The 23,723-nt window shown below is 41.2% G+C and overlaps 1 protein-coding gene across 1 annotated transcript in view; it reads left to right on the top strand.

The window, feature by feature from the left end:
- Positions 1–5,509: 5,509 nt before the first annotated feature.
- The window catches only part of fam222a (family with sequence similarity 222 member A), a 49,454-nt gene continuing 31,240 nt past the window's right edge, over positions 5,510–23,723 (top strand). The window contains exon 1 of the mRNA XM_004072604.4: positions 5,510–6,453. The gene's annotated coding sequence lies outside the window, so the exon portion shown is untranslated. The remainder of the gene's footprint in view (positions 6,454–23,723) is intronic.

The following is a 23,723-nucleotide window of genomic DNA, read 5'->3' as shown; positions in this document are numbered from 1 at the left end:
GGAATACAAATTAACCACGCAAACAACACGTAAATTAACGTAGAACATGAACGGTGTGTGATTATTGTGCCGTTTATATACAATTCATTAGTGATTGTGCGTCAATTACGTAATTCTAACCTGATATGTACGCTGTACACGCAATATAAAAGTCATCAGTGGTAAATGCTTGAAAAGTCAGTTAGACATATGAGGACTTATCTGGAATCTTTTGTGAAATTGTATCATAAAATCAATACAACAATTAAATGATAAAATATTCCAAACAATAGGCATAAGCATTATGGCTTTTTTTTTAATATTTGAATTTAATCATTTTAAGTCTAGGTTTGCTTTCTGGGCTTAAGTGTTTTATGTTTTACCTCGAATTGATTCAAGAAGCCAAATTACCTGATCCTGCTTCTTTATGCACACGGTTTGGTTTCTTGTCCAACCTCATTTTATGACAGATATTTCTACCGTGAACTTAATAATTTGTCAAATTAACTTTTCAACAGTATCACCCAAACCAGTAACATTTACAGATCCAGATTTTGCTTGAAGCTAAATTTAAACGTTTTCTTTGTGAAGTTCTGAACATTCATGGGGTTAAACATTTATTTTTATCACAGTAAATCCCACTGTTTTTTTAGTTGAATTTCTTTGTCATGCTTTGTCTTCAGTATTTTTCAATTTTAACTTTTTTTTTTTTGCCTTCAGTTGCAGCCTGCCAGTCTTTGTTTTTTAACAAAGCTAAATATTTCTTTTTTTTCTCCCAAAAGTCCAAGGTTTTCTGTTAGTTACAAATAGTTGTGCCACCATTTTGTCACAGAGGTTAAAAGTCCCCTGTTTAGTTTTAGTAAATGTTTTTCTTTTTCTCTAAAGTTTTATCATTATCTGAGCTTTACACAAGGTCATTCTTCTACATTTGGGTCCTCCAACCACCACAATTCTTGACTTTATGCTCTTCTGTAATTGTACTGCAAAATAAAAATGAAATGGATGTCCAGAGAGTAAAAAACAAGGGAAATCAACCATTTTGTTGGAGATCAGGATCTGGAAAAGCACATTATTATTGAAGGAAATATTTCAGAAGGCTGAAGTGTTCATTAACAGAACACAGGTGTGAAACACTGACAGGAAGTAAAACTAAATGGAGCAATATACTTTCAAGAAAAGATAACGCATTCAGATAAAAGGACTGGCAGGAACACAAGGAAATCACAAGTGAGACCCATAAAACCACAGATCTAATCAAAAACAAAACAAAAACCCTCATAACTCAACATTAATGATTAAAGGAATATCGGTGAGTCCTTTCTTCTGTCATCTGAAGCTGCAGATACAGTACAAAGCTGCTCCTGACTTGTGACATGAAAAGAGTTAAAGGCATTTGTGAATCTTTTCAAGCTACCGACAAATTCTTTCAAGGATTTTTTTTGCTTCAGAATCTTTCACATGCTGAAGCAGTGTCAGGTGTAAAATTTTCAAACACTTTTCGGCATTTTTTACCCTTAATTTTTGCATCTTCAGCTTTTATAAAGATGAGGAACTGCCACAAGATTAAACAAGCCAAAGTGTGACAGCCTTGTTGTGCCTACGCACCTTTCATCTACTATCTGAGACTGTTTATCTTATGTAACATTTAAAAAATTTAACATATGCTGTTAAGATCATCTTGTTAAAGCCAACAACACTCATAAACTATCTAATGATCTTCTCATTGTTTTTATTAATAGCGTGAAGCCTTTTTTCCTGTGCAAACGTAAACCCAATTAGGATGTTGGGGCAACTTTGGAGCTTGAATTCTCGGTCAAGGACACTCTGATATAATGGAAAACATTCACTTTGCTGACTTTTAGCTATCTCCTTCTGATACATAATCGAGAGAAAGTCTGAAAAGATCGCTTCAAAAAGTTTCTCTCAACAAAAACTTTTCAAGAACAGCTTGTTCTGATAAAACACAGAGAAGAAAAAACACAGTTCCTCCCAAACCTGTTATCTTTTTATCACTTTTCCAAAAGAGAACACAGATTACCTTCAAAGACCAACCGGACCAAATTAAATTCAGCTAAATGAGAAGGATTGTGGCTGTCAGAACAGCAAAAAATAGGAAAAAATGTTTCTCATTTTTCAAACATGTCACGCAAAAAACTTTTGAAGGTTACCAAACCCACAACAAATTGCAATGGCGGCCACAAAATGTTTCATATAATAGTGCAGCAGCAAGCCACCACAGAGAAGTCTAGAGTTTAAAACTAACACTTACAGTCTCGGTGGAAAGGTGCCTATATATGACTTTGGCAAAGTTTTATCATTTGGTAAAGTCAAAACATTCTCAATGGATTTTTGAATGTGGTTATGACATTTTTAGCAAAAATCCAAAACACCTGTCTCATTTTTAGGAAATAGTTTCTGCAGAACGGCAGGAGTTCATTGAAAATTTGCTACTGAGTTGTGGGAGGAAAGGTTGCTGCAGAGTAGACCCGCCCCTACTTCCCAACGTCCATCTGTTTACACTCTCTCCGACTAGCTTACAGCCCCTCACACCCCAAAGCTAACATTACTGGTACAAAATAAATGGCGAGCAATATTGGAGCTATCCAGCCATACAATTTTGAGCCAGAAACCAGCTCGGACGAGGAAAACAAAGACGGACATGGATCTATTTGTCTACCAGCAGATGCATCGGAATGGAGCAGAGCAAGGAGCTTGTAGCTTGTCGTAGAAGAAAGTAAAACCTACAAGATTTTTTCAGAGGTATTTAGGTATCTGCTCTTGATTCAAAATTATTTTAATAAATAAATACTTAGGAATGCAATTTTAAGCTTATTTTCTTAATATACATTCTTCATCATCAGAATAACCCCACAAGAAAACGTTAAAAATGATTGTTTTTCAGAGTGGGTCTTTAACAACAGGTGCTTTTTTATTTGCCTCCATATAAAGCCGTTTTTGTACCTTTAGATATTGTTAGTTGTTGTGGTGTTTTCCCCTTCAGGACTTGTGTTCATTTTTGCTTCTACTAGGAAACGTTTAAGACAATAGCGAGGAGCGACAGTACAATCACTGCAGGATCACAAGTTTTTGTTCACACCTTTTCTTCCTCCCTCTCCTGTTTGATACTTCATGCCCTCTGCACTTCTCTTTACCCCTCTCTGCCACCCTCATCTGCACTCCCTTCACCCTCCTCCTCCTCATCACCCACCTCTGTGTCCTCTAACCACTTGACACCTTTTCAGATTCATCCCCATCAGTTGGCAGACAGTGTACTTTTCACCCGCAGGGCACAATGCAGCGATACTCATGAATCAATGGCAGATAAATCAATGCTATCTCTTTTTTCCATGCCTCTGTTGCCATTGATTTTTTTCCCCTCTGTTGCTTTACTGTTTCTGGAGTCTTGAACTTTGCTCAATTAAACTCAGTTCACTTTTAGAAACAAATTGTAACAGCGTCAGGCTCAGAGACAGACACAAATGTTGGCTCTGGATGGGGCTTGAGAAAGCTTAATTTATGAGATGCTCCATTCAGGGTGATGCAGCAGTGATTTTTTGCAAAGGCTCAATCTAATTTTACTGATTTTGCAAAGCCTTATTTAGATGACGCTTTTAAAAAACTTGGCTTAAGTTACAAGGTGTTTAATATGAAGCCAGAGCTAAAACACAAGAGAAGCAAATATCCTTTGATTATAAGTGCCAAAAAAAGACAAATCTGAAGAAAAACAACAACATTTGAATAACCCTTGCTTTTGTGTTTCACTTGAACACAGATTTCTTGGCAATACTCTGTTTAAATATGATTTCATATCCAATTTTCAGGCTCCAGATCCTGTCAGTGGGATGGATTTCTGGGAAATGTACACGCTCAGACATATTATTTTGAAAACTGCATTTAATATAGCCTAAAGAAAATTATCCACTGTGATATTTCACATCTCCCCCATAAATAATTCATTGTTTTATGTATCTTCATGCTGCCTTGGGAATTGGAACAGCTGAGTGTTTTCACAACGTATTTGTGTCCAATCTTCTGCATATAAGGCGTATTTTAATCAAAGCGCCGCAAACATGCCTTGAATGTTTGTTGAGTCATCTGCTTATTAGCTAATCAAAAGGCTTATTTGCCTGTCTGTCTGCCTCGCTGAAGCACAGCAGCTCTGGTTCAGTATTTTTCAATTAATCGTATATCTGTGTGATTGACTTTGCAGCTGAACAATGCAGGTGATATGATTGAACTCCACTGACTGTAATGCATGCCATCTCAGTGCTGCAGTAAAAGGGAGGTGTAATTGAAGCTCATAGGTGAAAGATTGACTTCACGTTATTCTGGAAATTTAAGCTCTTTGGCAGCACATTTGATCTTTTTCTGGTTTTTATTTATTTTATTTTATTTATTTTTTCAGATAAAACCTCATGGAAGACCTTTTGTGAAGACAGAACATATTCTTCTGTAAAAAAACTAGCAAGAAAGTGCAAGTCATAGAGTAAATTTCTAAGGCAGAGCCAGGACAGCGACATGGAGCTGCCAGGGATTGGTGAGCAATCAGATAGGGCAGAATTGATGACCTGGCTCAGGATGGATTTCCTGGAGCGGGCTGCCAGACCGAGGTAATACTTTCAGGCTCTTATCAGCACTGGCATAAGCTGAGTGCTGCATCACCCACTTCCCAGCGTCAGCTTATTATGAGAGTCCATAATGTGTGATTGCTTGTACTGCTTTTGTGTGTCACAGGGTCTGCGAGCAGCAGGCAGTTACAGAGAAGAAGAAGAAAAACTGGGAAGTTGAAAAAACACTGCCCATTTCCCCACTTTTGCAAAAACATTTTGCAGAGTAAAAAATGATTTTGCAAGGTTTTCATTGACTCATACAGGCCGGAGATGTCAGCAGTGGCATTCAGACAGATGGAGATGTTTCAGAAAAATTTGCATGCATAAATTCCCACATTAATTCCTTTCATTCTTGATAACATTTCTGCCTTCACTAAAGGAATAACTGCACCAAATAAATTCAAACACTTAAACTTAGATATTTTTTTTATCACTTTATGACCATAGTTTAATGATAAACTGTACAGTTGTTTAAAACAAAAACTAAACAAATTTCAGCTTTTATAATAAGGATTTATAAAAAAAATCCACATCTACAAAAAAAAAAAAAAAAGAAAAGAAAACACTTCCACTGTCAATTGGTGCCTTGCTCAAAGTGCTGCTCAGAGCACTTCTTGTTTGCTGGTTCCAGCTTCCTTTACGGGATCCTGCGTTCACCTTCAGCCGCGCTGCTGAAACGCTGCGATGGTTGCGGGTGATTAAAGATCTCAATCTGTATCCTGTCATGGCAATTTATATCAAACATCTTTTCTTCTTCTGCGAACAAACAACGTGGTTTCAGACGCGTAGACGCCGTGCGTCTCTATGGTAACAGCCGTCAATTACAGACGATTGGCCAACCCGTGGGAATGTTTTTATTCCCCGAGTACAGGGATTGGTCGGGGGGCGGTCTGAGCAGCCTGACAGTCTGCAGCGTTCCGGGTTATTGTCAGTCTCGGCAGCTCGGCAGAAGGGCAGGACCGCGTCCCGCAGCTGCCTGGAGCAGGTAGCTCTTTATTCAGACTTAATTCCTTCTCCCCTGGTTGATTTCCCAAGGAAAGCAGTCCTGAGCTTCCCCATCGAGGTTACTCCGCAACCTCCTTTTGAAATTGAAGTCGGAATCGGGAGTCAAGACATTGGAGAGACTGCCGACGACACCGAGGAGAAAGTGACGGACGAAGCGGAGCCGGTTCGCTGGGATTTTGCATTAGTTTAGGATTGTCTCATCTGCTTCTCTGGTCCTGCTTTTCATTAGTTTCTGGTTGCCATCGTCTGAAATAGGCCATAGCCTCACCTTTTGTATCCTTCATCTTTTTAAACATCGTCTAGAGAGGCGGCGGACCCATGCGTAACGCTGGATTTTTGGAATTTTTCAAAGCCCTTCAAGTCACCAAGTGTTTCTGTTAGGATTTTTAAGGCTTATATATGGTTTCATTTGGCATTTTTTCTTGTTTTTCTTTCAATTATTTCATGTATTTTAAACTTAGAGGAGAGACAAACCGGGACCCTCTCACTTCTCTTTTTTTCGGAGCTTAAACGCTGAAAAACCGAAGCGCACTTTGTGCGCAACCCTGAGGAAACTGCCGACTTGCGCTATATTGCGCTTGGCAAAAAAGAAAATTGGAAACTGAATTACAATAAAGGAAAGAAACGATAAAGCTGATTAGCTCAAAGCCATATTGTGGAATCTAATTTGGAGTTTTTTTTCCCCATCTCAACCCAAGACGAGGATAAACGTCAACATTTAACATCGACGAGGCTGCATCTGGATTTGAGGGGAACAAAATGAATCATTTTTGATTTAGTCCAAAGAAGATTGAAGCAGATTGCTCTGTGAGTGCAACAATCTGCATGGAGTTCTAGTCTGTACTAAGAGCAATTTATGGTAAATATATCTTACATTTTTCCCCATGTCTCTGACTTCTGTCTTCGTTCCCTCAATTGCTCTCAGAGGCTTAATTGAAATCTTTTGTTGTGTTAATAGAAAGAATGCGTGTTTTGCGTGGATGGTGCTCATAAGGATGTCTGAAACTCTTTGTTTCTTCTGCTGACCCACAGTAAATGAAGTGTTGTAAATACTGACTCGTTAGAGAGCCGCTGCATTCCGAATTGCTTTGGGAACTGCTTTGATGTATAATATTGGTCTTTTCAAGTTTGGGTAGCAATTAAGTGCGTTGTGGAGGGCAAAGCACCGCAGGCACCGCAGACAGGCATCTTGGAGCAACGTGGGGATGCGGAGCGCTTCATCCGTGCGCTCCGTGCGTCATTGCTTTTGAGGAGAGCGACTCCAGTGTCTTCTGCAATTAGTGATTATTCACCCCGGAGTGTTAATGATATACAGTCCTCTTTTTATGGCTTCCCTGTACGGCGTGACATGCTTTTATCGAGGAACTCATAAAATTCATGGAGATGTGTGCAGAACACTGTAAAACTTTTCTGCACAGATGACGCTCTGTGCTGCACTGAGGTCTGCAGACTATTTATCATTGTCCTGGGGGTTCTTGCTCATTTGTACTCCAAAACTAATGGAGCCAGAAAAGTCAGATGAATGTGTAGTTCATGTTTTTTTTTACAAACCATGATCTCATCTGAAGCTGACTGTGCAAAAAGCTGCTTTGAGCTTTGTAGTCATCCACAAAATTGATTTTCCTCACAGCTTCCCCTGTCCTCTTCTGTCTGGCCGCCCAGCAGACAGACAGCTCCTGAATGTGATATGGGCCCCAACAGCAGGGCAGGCGCCCCCACAGTCAGGGCACCTGCCATAGAGCCTTCCTGGCAGTATTGAATAAAACATCCAGTGATGTATGAGGCAGGAGCTGCACCCGAGGGGGCAGAACTGCCTCATTTACTTCCTCCACTCTGCGCCTATGACCTGCTGAGCAAATTGTGCTCATATTAGCTCTGTGGCTGCTCCTCACCTAAACAAATAGTCTTCCCTGCATAATGCTTACCTTAATTCAACATGATGGTTGGACAGAGCATGAAGGGAAGAAATGGCAGGCAAAAAGCTTTAATATCTAGGTCACTGAATTGACTTTTGGGATTCTAATGGTGCTTGGTTTATTTATCATCTGTCTGTCTCTTTTTTTGGAGCCATTTCAAATCAAACAAATTTCAACCACATTTTTTACTGCTTTTCTGTGACGCTGATGAAATTAAGAATGCCTAAATTACTTTAGGAAAATCTAATCTGCTGTACTCATTAAGCTGCCAGCAGCTGTTAGATGGAGAGCATATTTTAGCAAGGCATTAACAAAAGTAATATGCCAAGAGAAGGCCGACATTTTATCAGTTTATAATTCAAGCTGCATATCACCTTGATTGATTGATGGCGTTGGGGTTCTTTACAGTATTCTTTGCTTATTAAAGTGCCTGCCTGAAGTGAATAAGTGAGCTGCACTCATGAATATCGTTAAAGTCCCAAAGTTTAATTTCCTGTGCTGTGTATTAATCTTTTTTAATCCCTGCATGGTTTGATTGTCTCAACACCTTCCCAGAGGCAGCAAAACTCATTTTGGCACTTAAGAAGACTAAAATTCGAGATACACCGTGTGTGCGCGCGTGTGTTTAATGTAATTTAGGGTATAACAGAATGTGCCTGTCACTGTAGTTTTAATATATAAACTTCCATGTGCATTTTATGAGTATAGTTTGTTTTTTATAAGAAAGAAGAGCAGTTTATTGTGCAAATATACTTTATTGGACCATATATGTTAGGAAATGGTTGTTTACTTCTACCACCCAAGAAAAGCTTCCTATAAACTGACATGATAGGAAAGTGCAAAGTTTGTCACTTGTAAATATCATTGGAAAGAACAAGAACATTTTCCATCAAAGCCATGTCAACAACAGCTCATTAGCCACCTGATCAAAGTCTTTTATATGAGGAGAAGTGTACAACAGCTCTGCTTTCAAGTCTTCCTCATGTGCATCCAAACAAAAGAGACGTGCCCTTTCTCGTGCTTTGCTGTTTTACATGATTCGGTGTAGACTTTTTCACTTCAGTACCTGGGATGTGGCAATGGAGCATGAAAGGGGGAACATAAAATAGAAGCATTACATGCAAATGATTGTAGAGTCAGAAATGCACCCCCCCTCCCTCCATCCCTGGTGAATGTGAAAGAACACAGGTGAAAGAGATTTTCTGTTCCAACTGAGATGAGGTGTTGATGAGATTGAACAGGCAGGATTACAGGGAAGGGTTCTGTTTGGGATTTCGCTGTTCACCTGTAGAGGCAGTTGCTGGCTTGTAGCTAATGCACATCCAACTGCCCACCGTCACTGTAGCTATTTTATCTTTGATTGACTGGCCCTAAATCTCCTTAGCTGCTCTGACAAAGTCAAGTCATTAGCTAGAACTGCCGATCATGTATGCAGCCTCTCTTTGCTCCCCATGCACATCCCGGAAAGTTCACCAGGTCATCACAGGGCAAACATGACTGATTTAGACCTAAAACAGTCAAGCACACCTGGTCTGAGACTTTTTTTCACTTTTTGCATTTTCTCCCCTACTTTGAATGTCATTTAAGAAAAGCCTCTTCATGCAGAGGCTTTGCCAAAGTGACCCATGGTTACTCAGTAATGGCTGTTTTTTGGAGTCCTTTTATTCAAATCCAGGATTTTTGCAGTAGAAAGGGGATATTCATCTTTACATTCTGAGCTGTTCTCTGTTTCACATGAAAGACTTTCTCTAAAATAGACATGTAATTACACAAATGCTCTCCTGCTGTGTTTCTGATCGCTGACATACTATGTTTTATCACGTGCATGGCTTTTTGCCTAATACTCCACTGATGATTCCCTCTCCGACCGTAGTCAAAGGATTACCTTAGCGCTGCCCTGCTCATGAGACCTTGGCAGCTCCTTATCAGGGTTATCTACAGCCAGTTAGCGCATGACGGACACCAGCGTTCCTTTGACCTCCTCCCTCTCCTCCCCTCTCAGCCCCTGTCAGCCTGAATGGAAGTCACGTCTCACCAGACCGGGAGGTTAATGTATAGTCTTTCATTTGAAAAGGTTAAGGGCAGCCAGTGCAAATTTTTTTCCTGAAAATTTCCCTGCACATTAAAAATACAGCCAACAGTTACTGTGTGGTTTTTATGTGGTTAATAAGTACACAAGTATGGAGAGGCTGAGTGCCATGCAGTTTATAGTTCACTTCACAACTCAGCCAGATAAGCAAGTGGAGACATTCTCCTACCAAAGACTTCTTCAGGGAAGAGAGAGAATAAAGCATATCTGACAAGCTCTCCAACAGCGAATTTGCTCTCCTTAAAAACAATGCCGCTCTTGCCTTTCTCATGGTCACATTGATTTGTTCTGGGTGACAATGCAGGCTGCTGTGAAATCACCCCAGCTCCATTGATCTCAAGGAGAAGAGGAGGACAGAGAATGGGAGCCTGGCGACGGAGAGCAACATGGGAAAATTCTCACCATGCCCTCTTTGGCTGTATTAAAAATAAATGCCATGGTTTCTGTCAGACCTCTACTGTACATCTCCAGCGACTGTCCTGCAGTCTGGTCTGTGCTTTGATTTGTTTAGGAGGGCCCGCACATGCAGTTTGATTTGCTTTTGTGCCTCACCATGTCTCACTTTATCAGCTGAACTCTTTATTGCCACAGTTTTCCATGCCAGAAGCGAGGCTGGTTTTATCTCATGCAGGCCTTTGATTAATCTCCCCCTCTATGGTGGTGTACTTTAATCTCGAATGGAAGATATCTGATTCTGCTCGTCTGTTGAGGAAGATCAAACTTTAATGGAACACGGAACTGCACATCATGCTAATCTCCATCCCCCTGCATCTGAGTTGACTGCTCTCCCTTGGGCTTTGTAGCTCCTCCAGATGCAGGAAATACATCAGGATGTTTTCTCTCCCTGCTTTAGTAATTTATTCCCTGTTGACAGTGACCACCACTTTCATGTGAGCTGTTTGATTACCTCGTTTAATGAAAAGTGTTTGAAAACAATGAAAATGATTGACACTTTAGACGGCTTCTGAAAATGACCTAAACTTGCAGGACTTTCCTTCACACTTCAGACAAATTGAGACAAAAGAGGCGGACTTTTGAGAGACAGCATGTGTGAAGCTTTAATGATCATGATAATGTCACCGTCATTTCAAGATTTACTTCAACTCTTGACCATCATTTCACTGTTTCCTCATCTCATTTTTATCATACAAAAAGGCAGAATTTGCTGATCAACATTCAGTCTGTCCTAAATGGATGACACTCATGATGTGTCGCACCTCCCACAGAAAGTTTGTGACTGTGTCAAATCCAGGGTATTACCCAATTTTAAAACGGTTGCTGCAAGGTAATGACATTTCACTGACTGGAGAAAACAATGTTGACTGCTGTGGTCGGTAATTGCAGAATCTTCCGGGGTTCAGTGTGAATGTGGCGCGATTTAATAAAACTCTGGAGATTTCTATCTTTTATTGCCAGGTCTGGCAGCTGCGTCAGTGAAACTTACTTGAAGCGTGCACAGATAAGACTCATTCAATTTATGTTCTGAATTTTAACCAAACCAGACACTATTTGCCAGACAGTATATGACCTAAAGGTATATAATTGTGTTTTATGCATTGGGTTGGTGCAGGCTGGTACTGCTCATATGAAGCCACATTTTCCATCCGTCTTTAATGGAAAAGATTCTCTGAGTTTCTCCTGCATTATTTGTGTCAGGATAGGGTTGAAAATCCATGGGATATTAGCCCTTGAGGCTAAATAGCTGGTGTGCGCCTGCCTCCACTCATACAAAAACACAGGAACGCTGACATGAGAACATGTATGGACTGTTTCTCACACATGCACACACTCCCAACCCTGTATTATTACCTCCTGCCTGCTGCTGGAATTGCTTTCCTCCCTCGAGTGAGCCAGGCAAAGCCGGCTTTATTGTGTTAACCTATTTGTGTGTCAAGAGCGATTGCGGCGTTCTTTATCTCTGTTTGTATTTTCGGACGGGGAGACGGCGAGGGGAACGAGGAATGGGAAAGAGAATGGTGGAGGAAAGCGGGGGTGAAAGGGGGGCACACAGGAGCCAGGCGAGCCGCCAGAGTTGAGACGGATGGCCGGTCACCTCGCTCCACTCTGGATGATAATGACTGGTTGCTTAGCAATGACCCACCCCCATCCACATCCAGAGTTGCATCCACAGTCATTACTTTCTTGCTCTACGATATTGTGGATGAAGTTGCAACATGGCTTTTCATTTCATTTAGCAGAGCAGGGTGTTTTTAGGCATGCTCATCATTTTTATACTTTACTTTAATGTAGAGTTGGGCTCTTGTGTGTTTGTGTCTCCTCTTTTTTTAGAGTTTGACCATGATTATGCCCTCATCAACATCCACGCTCCCTGTTGCACAGAAGGAGCTGTACGACCTTTGATTCATGTAAAACTTTAAAAGTTACACAAACCAAAAGTCACATGTTTACACTTTTCAATGTGTGACCAAATCTAGTGAGCTCTGTTTCCTCTCAACCTTTAGGGTTATCAATGTTTTTATTGAGTTGGGAAAATTGCTGACCTTTTCTGGCTTAATGACTTGCCTTTTTTTTGCATAAGTGACTGGATTCAGTCCAGGCTGTTTAACATGTGATTTTCAGTGTGTTTGTTCAGCAGGTGACTGTATTTAATGTATCTGAGTGATTTCCAATTTTTGGATTTTTTGTTTCTTTTTCATCAACACTTGGCTGGGGTGCTCTGTTGGCTCTGATCTAGTGTTTAAATGTGGACTCATAATTTTTGTGTAGTTTCATTTCTCATAAATAGGATATCCCAAAATGACCTAAAATTATAAATCATTTTCATTACGCCACAAACATTGGAACAAAGTCACAATGTTCCATTAAGTACCCTATTTCTTTAAAAAAAAAATCCTATTCATTTTATTTAATTTAAAGTCCCACTCCAATTATCTTTTGATCTTTGTAAACGTGTTCCCAGTGATCTTTTAATTAGGATTTTGCCGTTTTTAGCCAAAATAAAAAAAAACCTGTGTCATTTTCTAGAACATAGAGCGACAGTAGGTCATATAAAATTCACCTCTGAGTTGTGGGCGGAACTGTTGATGCAGAGTAAGCCTGCCCCCATTTACCATCACAGATGCAGCAAAAGCAGCAAGAGAAATTGGAACCATTCAGCCGTACAGTTTTTAGCCAGATACCAGATTTAACAAAGATGTACATGGATTTATGGTAGTTGTCTACAAGAGGATGCATCAGAATGGAGCAGAGCAGGGAGCTTGTGGCCTGTTGCCTGTAGCCATTATGTCACAGCTACAAGCTTTTTCAAATGACATGTTTATGTCTGCTCTTGATTCACAGTGATTTGAATAAATAGATGTCATTTTATACTTAACTTTAATTATATACTATATGTCCTCCATCATGAGAAAAATCCCGCAACACCAAAAACACAATTTTTAGTGGAGTGGGTCTTTACAGTTTTAAATGTTTAAACTTGTGCTCAACAGTTGGCGATGCATGTGCTCCTTCATTGATGGACAAGTTATAATCCTAATTTAACAAAAAAAAGAAGAAAGGAGAAAAAAACAATCTGTTTTAGCATTGGAGCTTCTTTAAAAAACATCAACCATGTCTGATATTTGCCCATCTGTGCTCCCTCGCTCTCTTCTTCTCATTGCGTCCCGCTCACTGCCATCTCTCCCTATTCAGGCTCATGCTCCATTGGCAAAACTGACAGCTTTGCACGTCCTGGGAACTTCATTTGGATAAAATAAACGTACATCAAACCTCCCCCCTCCAATCCCCCATCTCCATGGTATGCTTCTGTGGCTGCGTCTATAGGAACAGCTGTCCAGCTGTCACAGAAGCCAGCTAGTCAGCCGCTCTCCAAGGCAACATCTGTAGAGACTGAGTGCCGCTCTCCGCTTGTCCCTAAAGACCGCGGAAGTATGTCAGGCCTTTTGGCAACGCATTACCGTTGACCACATCAAGCGTGTTGCTGGCTTTAGACAGAGTGCTTACGACAGCCACTGAAGTTCTGCAAGACATCAAATGGCCATTTGCATTGTCACAATAGTCCTAAAAACAAAACATTTGACTCTACAAATCTGCCCCCACCATAAAGAACCCCCAACATCCCATTATTGTACTCATTAACAGTCATCTGCCTCTGCATGGATGTGTGTTAATGTGTGTACACTTGTGTGTGTGTGTATGTGTGTGTAAACAAACTCCCAGCGAGCAAGGTGCAATGGCCTGGAACTGACGAGAACCCATTGGGAGAGTCTCTCCTTGATGTAGCAACCCCCTCCCTGCTCCTTCTCTCCCCCTCCTCTGCCATCTTTTCCCTCCTGGCAGCGGAACGATGGTGAGGCGGGCGGCGGGGGGCACCGAGCCAAGTGAGCGGGGAGATGAACAGAGCTGCAGTCCCCTCTGTCAGCCACAAACTAGGATCAGGGAGATCACATGTGACTCTCTCCTGGGAAAGAGCAAAGGGAAGAAGAAGGAAAGCAGCTGTTTAGTGTTTTTCTCTCACTTCCTTGGCAGCTCACTTGTTTGCTCACTTGTCATCTTCTCTGTGGCTGTCATTAACTTTTGCCATGTTTTTTCTCTGCTTGTTTCTGTGAAGGGAGGAGAGTGTTGTGCTGTCCTTTGATAGGAATAGAGAATATTTGACGGGAAGTGTTAAGGGACATGGAGAGTAAAGGTTTCAAAGGTCCCTCAGCTGAAAGTTTGATGTTGAGATCCCTGAAACCTCCACTGTTCTGCATTAAAGACCCACTCTGATGATAATTGTGTTTTTAGTGTTTTAACATGTCCGTTTGGCCTTTTTTTTTCTATATGATAGAGGACATATATTGAAAAAATTAAGCTTAAGTTGCATTTCTGAATTTTTTTTTTCAGATCCACAATGGTGGTCCACAAGGATCTGTTCTAGGTCCCTTAGTTTTCATTTTGTTCATAACGATATCTGCAAAGTTTCTAAAATAATTCAGTTTCTTTTGTTTTTGCAGACGACATATCAATTTTTACTCCAGAACAAATTAACCTAAACCAATGGTAACATTAAAAGAAGAAATAGCTAAGCTAAAGCACTGATTTTCTGAAGATAAATTATTTCTGAATCGGAAAAACAAAGTTAATGATTTTTACTAATCGCCAAATAGATGAAAATTTAACATTGAATATTGATCAACTTAACATTTGAAAAACGAAAGAAATACAATTACTTGGGATTTTCTGGGATGAAATGTTAATATGGAAATCTCACAGTACGTAATTATTTAAAGAAAAAGATTAGTAAAAATATTGGACATTTAACAATCAACCTTACGCATGTTATTTTGTTCTTTTATTTCATCATATTTTATTTACTGCCTCAGAGTTTTGGGAAAAGCATATTCTGTTCATACAAAGCCTTTGTTTCACTTATAGAAAAAAGCTGTGAGAATAATCTACAAAAAAGGCAACAGAGAACACAATTATAATCTGTTTGGTGAATCCAGATTGCTGAAGTTTTTAGATTGATTTCAAAACTTTATTTTTTATGTTAAAACCCAGATTGAAAACGCTAAAAAACATAATTCAATCAGTTTTTTCCTTTGTTTATAATTTCAAAGCCCCATTTGCATGCATTACTTTGAGACAGACGCCCATATATCAGTTTATGGAGTCAATCTATGGAACTCACTGGACACTACATTAAAAGAAACTACAACCCTTAATGCATTCAGAAAAAATGTTTAAAGATGGAATATTAGATAAATACAAGCAGAGAAAAAAACTAAGACGTACGCAAATGTAAGATGGAGATGGAGATGGTTTAGGGAGAGGATGGAAATGTAAAACTATAAAGTTTTGAAAGATTTGTTGTTTCTGTTGTTATTAATGTCATCTTTGTGCTTACGTAAAAGATTACATAAGAATTTTCTTCATTACGTTCCAATTGTTCAAGCCTAAAAAAGAGCTAATGCATGTTTTTCCTTGTAAAAAGGCATGAACATTAAATCATTCATTTAATCGTTCACTCAAATCGTTGTAAATAAGGAGCAAATGAAAAATGAAGTTGGAAAAAGCCTCAAGTTCCCTGCTTCACTTCATTCTGATGCATCCAATTGTTGATAAATAATTCAATGTAAGTCTTTTTTTTTCCTTGTATGATCTGGTATCTGGCTAAAAACTGCCCACAGAGGCGAATTTTTGATTAACTCCTGCCGCTCTGCAGGAACTGTGTCCCAGAAACTTCTTTATTTTGTTTGTTTTGGCTAAAAACAAATTAAAATACCACTAGGAATGCTTTTAGAATGGAGTAAAATATGTTTGGAGTGGGACTTTACTGTGTCTCTTAAATAAATACTTACCGGTAGATTACACTTAGTTGACATTAAAAGACATTCCCTAAAAGTTTTACAACCCTTCCAGGTGTCTTCAAAAGTACCTCAGGACTTATTAGAGGGCTACATTACTCCTTGATGAGTGAGAACTTCTCATGCATGTGTAGCCTCTCCCCACAGACAGCTGCAGAGTCAGACAGGCGCAGGGTGAAGTCTGAGTGATCCTGTTTACCAGGGCTCAGAGAAGGGCTGGGTGTCTCAAATTAAGTGTCACTTTAAGCTTGTCTTTTAGCCAGATTTTTATTCTGTTTCCTCATTTCTAGTGGCAGCACCCGGCTACCAATGGTAACAAGGATTGAGAGGAAGACTTTTGGTGATTACACATTCTGTCGCAATTGAGGGGCGAATCCTGCTGCTCGGCGCAAAGCTAAATTCCATGTAGCTGTGGTGAAATCTCAGCACACACAGCCACTTTCAAACAGGCCTCATCCGGATGACAGCAAAATCGCCTGCTCATGACTTACTGTTTTATCATTTAAATTCACCCCATTGACACATGCTGCAGTGATTGACGGTGGGGCTGGGGCGCCCCAGCTATCTGAATTGAGCTGCAGCAACCACTTGGTAACCGTGGCAATAGGTTTGTCGTCTTTCCCTTGTTTCCAAGTTTTTTTTGCTGTCACCAAAATCTTGCTGATTGCTTCTTTGTCAAGACAGCCTCTTATTAAGCTTTTAAAAAGAGGCGTCTCCCAGCTGCATTCTTTTCAGAAAATTCCAAAGAGATCAAACTGAAAAGGAAAAGTCAGTGGCAGAAAGACAACGCTTTCTTAATATCAGAAATCCATATGCTGCTGTGGAGATGTGGATTTTGCTGGCATTCTCAGGACCTGCCTGATAACTCTGCGGTCTCTTCTTCTTTTTCCCTCTCCAGGTGCATTCTGGTCTTTCATCTTCAATGTTGCACTCTGAATAAAAGCCTGTGTTTATTCCCATTTTCTTTTTCTATGAAGGTATTGATCTTTTTCAGTGGAGTGGAGAATAACTTTTTTTTTTTTAGATCTTAAGTAGCACAACAGCGTCATATTCTGAAATGGCAAATCATTGATGTATTGTAAAGGGACCTAGTGAAGGCGGAAGAACCTTTTGTCCCCTTGTACCTAGCTAAGTTACTTTAAAGATTGTGCTCACTTGAATAGAATTATGCTGTCCTTGTATAAATTCTTTTTTCCAAAATACTCGAACCTTAACCTTTATTGCCACCCTCCACTCTGATTTTAGGCTTTCATCTTTAATTAGGTGTGATTTTTCTTTAACATTCCCAAAGTTGCAGGAAGTCTTTTTCTGTAAGTCTCTACTTTCCTAACCAGAGGTTGTTAATGGAGAATTGCTGCAAGGCCTTTGACACCCTCCACTTTGTAATGAGCGCCTTCCTGTGTAAAATAGTCCCATAAAACATAGCTCTCAGGGATGAGGAACACGCTGCAGCGATCTTGGGCCTCTCAGCCGCCTGATTGTTTATTCCAGAATGCTGCAGTTCTGGGTTCAGCCCAAACCTTCATCCTGTCTCTTCTTTGTCTGTGGAAATGAGGTGAGGCTCAGTAACCTGGCTGGCAAATTGATCCCCCGTCTAAGAGCCACATGGTTGCAAGACTACTGGTCAATAGAACTGGATATACTTTTCCATTGAGCGAGCAACCGCTTCATTGTGATCATGTTATGTGGTTTTGGTCCAGTGCATGAAAACATGCATGAGAAACTGTGCGTAACTGTTTGTCCTCTTCTTCTTTATTCAATATGAAAACATCCCAAAAATTAGATAATGAAGATGAGAGCATCACAAGAGTTTGATGTCATTGTTGCATAAACGTATAAAAAGTATTTCCTTTGATCTCAAGCTATGTTTGAAGGTTACCACATCACATTCACTGAAAGGATGTTTTAAAAGTTGACAAAAAACGGCAGCGTATTTCTGGGATTCTTGACATCAGCTTTTTGTGAAAAATGTCCCGAGGGCACTGCAGCTGTCGTGTACTGCTAAAGGTCCAACCTCTTTTCTGTCTATAAAGCCTCATTGTACAGTTTAAAAGAAAAGGCTTTTCACTAAAGTTCCCTTTGCTGCTTTTTGTTCTGTGAGCTGAGTGCATGTATGAGTTGGTCCTTGAAATGTGCATTTGAGCAGTTTTCTCTCGGAAGGTGCAAATGAGTGTGCGCTAGCTTTTTTCTGCACTTGTCTGCAGGTTAAACGCAAACCCTGCCATCCCGCATTCAACCCCCCCACCCCTTTATTCAGATCCCCAGCAAGCAGCCAGCTTGTGCGCCACGAGCCTCCTCCCCTCGCGCATGACATCCCAAAAAGATCCCCTCAGTTCGTTGAGTTTCAAAGTGTTCACATAGCTTGACTGTGTCAAAGCATGCACCTCCTCCCTGACCCTTCCTCCTGAAGACAGCACTCTTGACCCGCTGCCCTATTGTTTCCAGTGGGGATGGATGGGGAGCCGCCTCCGCTGGCGCGTTCCTTCACTCAATAGCCGCTCCATCTGTTGACTGCGTGACTCTGGGTTACAAGCAGGGATTTTGCTCCGTCTGTGCGGGCGGTGTGAAAGGCTCCATCTCAGGGGGCTTCCTGAATAGGGTTTTAAAACTGCAGTAGAGGGGTGTTGTGATGCCTCTCACATCGCACCCCTCGCCCACTGCCGGCCCAACACAGCCGGCTGGATGTGTGCAGGATGAGAGGCCTCTATTGTACTTTTTCACAAGCCCCCAGGCAACAGGGTCACCTTGTCTCCAAACAAATGCTGCCCTCTCTGGAATTGTTGGCCCTGTGTGTCTGTGTTTGCAAGTGTGTGTGTGTTTGGGGGGGGCGAGCATAAGAATGCATCATCATGAAGAGGGCAGATGTCTTGCCTCTTAGGACATTTATCTACAATTTCTGCCTTTCACGTCATAACCCTTTCATTGAAAGCCGTCTTCACAGGCACTGGAAAGGCAGAGTCTCTGGGCCGCTTTACGGGTGACAGTCCTCTTCAGGAACATTTAAATGTCTATAAAATTGCACACACTTCACTCTTCATTTCTTTGTATATGTAGCATAGAATAGAAAAAACACTATGTTTTTGATTCATGGATGGATGTTTCGGTTAGGTTAAACACTTGCAGAGTGCTGCTTTGGACCCCTCATGCTGGTCTGTGGTTTCCTTGACAGCTGGTTCACCTTAAGTAATTAATGTTAAAATCAGTTTGCCACACATTTGAGTTGTCTGTCTGTGTGCGTGGGAGTTGAGAGTTGGCGTTTGACTATTTGTGGGAAAAAAAAAAAAGCTGGATCCTGCCCTCTGGGATCCTTTTATCCTTCCTGAATAAAACTCATCAATAAGAAAAAAAATGGCAGTTGGAGTCACTTTGGAAATACATTTTCATAAAGTCTATCCTCTTCTTAGCTCTTACGAGGGAGAGTCCCACTCTTGCCAGGGGTTATTTCTGAAAAGAAACATTTGTGCACTTCTCTGTATCACAAAGTTTCATCTCTGGGGATCTTAAAAGCTCTAATATCTGGAGATGTCCTCTGCATCCCTGCACCTTGGTTAGTATTATTGCAGAAGCATCCCCATCATCCCCATATTTCTCCTCTGGCTGAAAAAACACAAAGTAAGCATAAGACAGCGAAGCAGGTTCAGGCACCGACCCCCCCCCCCCCCCCCCATCAGCAGATGAGACAGAGTTGAAGAAGGAGGGGTTGTTGAGTAGAATGAGTGGTGGCAGAAAACTGCAGTGACAGCAGAATGAATAAATTGAAAAATTCTCTCATTGTAAATTGTCTATCGCTCATGACAAACGATCTGATAGGAGAGCGGCCCGGGTTTCCGACGCATCTGTCCCAATAGAGCTGTGAATAACTGGTCTATCTCCACACTGCTTAGCACTGGCCCCACACTTAATAATTCATACAGTGTGAAATATTTTCCCCAGTACAGATATGCCAAAGAGCTGCCGCCAGCAGGCGGGGGCGGTGAGGAAGGTGTCCCTGTGGTGCTAATTTGGGGGATGGTGACGTGCGTGGATTTCTAAAGGGAGCTCTGGTTTGGAGGAGACGCCTCAGACTCATTTGCTTTCTCGCATGATCTGTCTGGAAGGAGCTGAGCAGGAGACGCACCGAGTGAGAGTGCAGATGACATTTAACTTGTGGATGATCTGCCCAGAACAGGGAGCAGAGAGAGGAAACACACGCTGACTGAACACACTTATCAGTGACTGTGGGGACAGGGGATGTAAAGCAGCTAAGTAGTTTTTGCTGTTTGCCCTGGTGAGTGTTGCAGTCGCAGTTGACATCAAAGGCAGCCGTCGTCTGTGGACACCTGTTTTATGTCCCCAGTTTCCATCAGCTGACTCCTCCCGCCTCAGGCTCCTCCAGGAGCTCAGCAGCCAAAAGTAGTCTCTGACCTTAATGTTCCCTCCATTCAAAACTCACAGCACCCAGAGTCATGAAACATCAGCACGGGCAGATGTGTGCTTGGATGTGACAGTGTCATATTGCTGCATGTGGTTTCTGTGACTCATTGTGAAACTCAGTTTTTTACCTACTGGGTTTTATGGTTTGCATTCAGGCCCTGGTACCAATTATGCAAACTATTAAAAATTTAAGCAGGACAGTCTTTTATAATTTAATCCTAAAGTAATAGATTCTATTAAAAATGCATGAGAGAAGCTTTATAGATGGAGCCAAAATTAGTGTCTATCAAAGACTCCAGTCAAGGATGCAGGGGGAGTGGGCAGCAGGAGTGGCAGTATTGCCTCATTATTCAAATAGGATATGATTACCATAGAGCAGGAGCCCCTTAGAGCTTCAGCACAGCTCACTGGTCACTGTGATCATGAACAGGAGGACAATCTCCCATTTATTAAGTGGGAAAAGGTGGATTTCCTGTCCCAACTTTTGTAAACAGGCACGTGAATTGAAGCACTCTGTTCTAAAATGCTCCTTCTGGGTTTCTGCTTTATGTTGTTGCACTTGATTGTTTCGTGTTCTTGCTGAAAGCATGTAGGTGTTCATGCATGAAAACAGGAAGCCGGCAGTGTTGTAACTTAATGGCTTATGCCGTAAGCGAGAGGCAGACCTTTAACTGGCCTCACTACTCCTTGGTTTACCCCACAAAGCTTCCTGAACAGGTCTGAATTTCCACAATATGTTTGCCATCTCTTATAAACCCAACCTGGGTGTGCTGCTGAACTTTCCAAAACTGGTTTTCCGTGTAAAAGCTTTCATTTGGAACAGAAAGTTTAGATTAACTTTGTTGCTTGATTTGCTTCACTTTTTTACCGTTGCAGAGCTGCAGTGAATATGATAGTATCCCCAACTCCAGAAAAGGTCCGGGATTATTAATGGTGCAAGACATGAATGTGAAAAAAAGCAATAAAAATTGGAAACCTCTTGAAATTTAAAGGGATTTTAACTCCTGCCTCTGAGGAAAATTCTTCTCTTTTTATCAATACAGTGGTTTTCTATTTACGGAATAAATCCAGCTAGCTTAATCAATGATCTCCATGGAAGGTCAAGTGGAGATGCTTTGGTGTTTGAAGTGCTTATCCCATGAAGGAGTGCCAGAAATGTGACACCTCCTTATAAGGGGGTGGTGGCGGGCAGATTAGTGAGGGACAGGGTGGCCCGAGGGAACGATCTTGGAAGATTCAGCTCTAAATTCTCTGTGTATATCAAGGAGGGATGACTATAAGCCGCCTTCCTGCAGTCTATATATTCAACAGAAGTGCATATTAATCGATTTATAAAAGAAAACTCTGCAAAGAAGAGCGGAAAAGTAAAACTGAGCGGGGTCGCATCTCGTGTTCAGAGCTGAATAAAAGTCTCGATTTCAGCTTCCTGCCAGTGCTTTTTTTGTTTAATGTTGCTCTAAAATACCAGTTGGTCTTATCCCCTCTGCAGTCTAATCTAATCTGGATGGGGCGACTGTGGACAGCATCTGTGCTCCGAGTTGAAATAGGGCTTTCTCTTTGCCTAATCCTCCATCCAGGGATCACTCAGCAGAGTGAAGACAATTACCAGCCTGCTTTCTCATGCTAATGGAATCTCTAACTAGATCTTACGGAAAGAGGAAAAACTAGATGGAGAAGGAAGAGAAGCGAGGGACAGTGGCGCAGAACGATGACCCAACTCAAATGGGTTTTTAGATTACCATTTAATTATTGATAGAGACCCAGTTGTAAAGCCTAAGGTCAGTATTTAAGGAGCATTTCTAAGAAAAAAGACAGATTATGAAGTTATTTTGGCGTCTGCTTGAGGTCAGGAAATTGCTGACACAGAGTTAATGTCACCAACATATCAGCAGCTGTCTGCCAGGAAGCCTGCCTTTCACCTTTTTATCACCTGCCCCCAGCAAGGTGTCTGGAGTGGTTTTAAATTGCATTAATATGCAGGAATTTATAGATTGCCTCCCTTGGCATTTCTGCAGGGAGGGGAAGAGAGTATTACGGTCTCCATCTGCACTAATTACTGGGTCTTGGCACTGTTACCTGCCTCTTGTGAAGGACAAACCAAGGCACTAAGCTGCAATGCACATAGCAGAAGGAGCTCATCTGCAAGAATTTTCAAGAGAGGCTTTGTCTCTGAGGTCGTTGTGCTCTGACATGTTTGATGCCTCGGCTGTCATAAAAAAAACATCAATAGAAACTTGCTCCAACTTCGATCATCTACAACTGACACTGTGAAGCCAACAGGCTGGATTTTGCCATCCAATCTAACAATTTTAATGAAATTAATCAATGGAAAGAAGCTTTTTGATGTGTTACATTATGTTTTAATCACTTGGTCCTCTTAAGGGGCAGATTTGAGGCTTACTGCCAGTCTTCTAAATAAATAAAAAGAGCAAAGAAAAGTATCAGAATTCCTCAGGAGGGAGGAGATTATCATTCTGCACATAAGTGGCAGCCTTTGCCATTAACTCACCTCTTAATTCTCTCAGTGGATGATTAAGCTCACTCTTAACAACACCGGCCTTTGTCTGCTTGCTTTGGTCATCTACCATTAAAAGCTCCTCTGCTGTCCCATGAGCACAAACACCAACTGTTAAAACAAAAAGGAAACCGGAGCTTAAGATTTATTTATTACTTTAATATGCTCACTCATAACAAGGTTGCCAGGTTTCTGCATCAATTCAGCATGTGGGTATTTCTTGGCTGACTCTCGGTTTTCTTGGGTTTCTGTATCTGTCTGTCATCCTGTCAGAAAGACTCTGCGGATCACTGCTCCACAAACATTTGCTGATGTTTGCACCATCTGTGCCTTTAGCCAGCAGGTGATTACCAACCACAGGCTCACTCCCCACTCTGTCCAACTGCATTCCCTCTGCTGGCATGGTCAGGGCAGAGACTAGAGGAAAAGGGAATGGCAACAGCTGGAGTGAAGGAAGAGACTGCTGAGTTTTAGTGATGGAAGGGAGAAGTGGCTCATTACCACACCCAACTCAATGGAAACACTGGTGCCATCCTTTAATCATTTGTCCTTCCTTTTCAGAAGAGTAAAAAATGGCTTTAGATATATAAAATGATGAGATAGCTGGTTGCTTGGTGGCCTTCACAGCACATTAATGTTATGCACAACTGACTATTGGATCTGTGACACCCTCCGGTGAAATACATCAAAGTTGCTGTTGGACCATGGGAATTGGGGTCACCTTAGGCCCTATAGAGACCCACGCTTCAGCTCAGCCTTCTGCAAATGAAAGGGGGAAAAAAATTCAAATAGATTAAATTTAATTGTATTCCATTGATTTATTGAACACCCATTAATAAGCACATGTTTCGACGCATGAGCATTTGCGCGAAGGTCTCATCTTCTTTA

Source organism: Oryzias latipes, chromosome 9, assembly GCF_002234675.1.
Source record: "Oryzias latipes chromosome 9, ASM223467v1".
Classification (NCBI taxonomy): Eukaryota; Metazoa; Chordata; class Actinopteri; order Beloniformes; family Adrianichthyidae; genus Oryzias; species Oryzias latipes.
This window is presented reverse-complemented; position numbering and strand designations above follow the sequence as displayed.